Raw genomic sequence first — 1,961 nt, forward strand, 5'->3', positions numbered from 1 at the left:
TAATTTCACGTCTACTTGAAGATGTAGAAAAGTGTTGGGGTCAGGTCTAGCCTGTCAATCAGGTCACAGCCTGATGGTGACTCCTTGTGGGCATGGCTTTCCCTGGGAACGACCCTGGGAACTCCCCCCCCCCCCCACACACACACCTTTCCTTCACCTTCCTGCTGGTTAGCCCTTCTGGGAGCTGCCAGAGGCACTGTCATTGGATCCGCACAACTTTGTACGCACCACGTGTGATCTTCCTGCCTGCTGCGCCACTGCTCATGACTGTGAGTCTGAGGAAAGACTCACGGGCTAGTCTCGTACTCCTGGACCTGAGTTAGACTGGGCTGACTTCTTGATGAAAAGGTGACCCTTGATGACGCTTCTTTTTCTCTTTTTTCCCAGGGGAGAGCGCGAACGCAGTCCCCCACTACAACAAATTATGCAGTCGAGTTTCCCACATTTGGGGAAATCGCAGGAGTCAGCACATCCGGAGTGCAATGGGTGAGCCTCGCCCTGGGAAAACCACCTTCATGATCATGGTATCTCCCTTGCCAGGTAAGTATTGATGACACTTCTTTTTTTTTTTTTGTGAACTATCACAAGTATTTTTATTTTAAGATTATTGATTGAATGTTTCATTTCTTATGTAACTTTTTTATTTAGAGCTAACTTTTACTCATTTTTTGTACTGGCTTAGTTTTCTATGTAGCTTGAAAACAATTTTTTGGTAGAAGCCAGGCATAATATAGTGTGTAATAGAAACAGATAAATTGACCTTGAGTGAAACTTTATGTTACCTTGGGTAGGAGTTGAACTCTACTTAATGTTTTTTTTTTTTTGTATTTTCCTTTTTTTTTTTTAAATTTTAACAATTTATTGGGGCTCATACAATTCTTTTCACAGTTCATATATATACATACATCAATTGTATAAAGCACATCTGTACAGTCTTTGCCCTAATCATTTGATGACACTTCTTGATGAGTGTCACTGGATCTGCTTCTCTAGTCAGCCTGGCCTAGCTCAGCCTTGGCGGTATCGTGGTTACATGGTGGGCTGCTAACGACAAAGTCTGCAGTTCGAACCCACCAGCTGCTCCAAGGGAGGTCTTGGCTTTCTGCTCCCGTAAAGAGTTAGTCTCAGAAACCCCAGGGGCAGTGCTACCCTGTCCCATATGAATCGATGAGTTGAGGGCCATCCTCGGAATAACAGAAGCATTACGATTATGAAACACTTTATAAAATAGGGCAGATCGGCGCTGAGGACAAACGGGTGCATAAGCAAATGTGGCAAAGAAAGCTGATGGTGCCCGGCTATCAAAAGATATAGCGTCTGGGGTCTTGAAGGCTTGAAGGTAAGCAAGCGGCCATCTAGCTCAGAAGCAACAAAGCACACATGGAAGAACACACCAGCCTGTGCGATCATGAGGTGTCGAAGGGATCAAGTATAAGGCATCATCAGAAAAAAATAATCTTACCATAGTGAATGAAGGGGGCAGTGCAGAGTGGAGACCCAAAGCCCATTTGTCGGCCACTAGAGATCCCCTCACAGAGGGGTCTAGGGGAGATGAGTCAGTCAGGGTGCGATGTGGCACCGATGAAGAATACAGCTTTCCTCCAGTTCCTAAATGCTTCCTCCCCACCCCACCCCCCAACTACCATGATCTGAATTCTACCTTGCAAGTCTGGATAGAGCAAAGGTTGTACACTGGTGCAGATAGGAGCTGGAGGCACAGGGAATCCAGGGAGGATGATCCCTTCGGGACCAGGGGTGTGAGGGGCGATACTGGGAGAGTGGGTTGGAAAGAGGGAACTGATTATAAAGATCTACATGTGACCTCCTCCCTGGGGGGCGGACAACAGAAAAGGGGTGAAGGGAGACGTCGGACAGGGCAAGATATGACAAAATAATAATTTATAAATTATCAAGGGCTCATGAGGGAGGGGGGAGCGGGGAGGGAGGGGAAAAAAAGGACC

The 1,961-nt window shown here is 46.6% G+C and overlaps 1 non-coding gene across 1 annotated transcript; it reads right to left on the reverse strand.

The window, feature by feature from the left end:
• Positions 1 to 384: 384 nt before the first annotated feature.
• LOC142442078 (U1 spliceosomal RNA) lies at positions 385 to 548 on the reverse strand. Its single transcript, XR_012783332.1, has one exon. It is a non-coding gene; the product is annotated as a U1 spliceosomal RNA (small nuclear RNA).
• Between the last annotated feature and the right edge of the window lie 1,413 nt (positions 549 to 1,961).

This window comes from Tenrec ecaudatus, chromosome 2 (genome assembly GCF_050624435.1).
Source record: "Tenrec ecaudatus isolate mTenEca1 chromosome 2, mTenEca1.hap1, whole genome shotgun sequence".
In the NCBI taxonomy this organism is placed as follows: domain Eukaryota; kingdom Metazoa; phylum Chordata; class Mammalia; order Afrosoricida; family Tenrecidae; genus Tenrec; species Tenrec ecaudatus.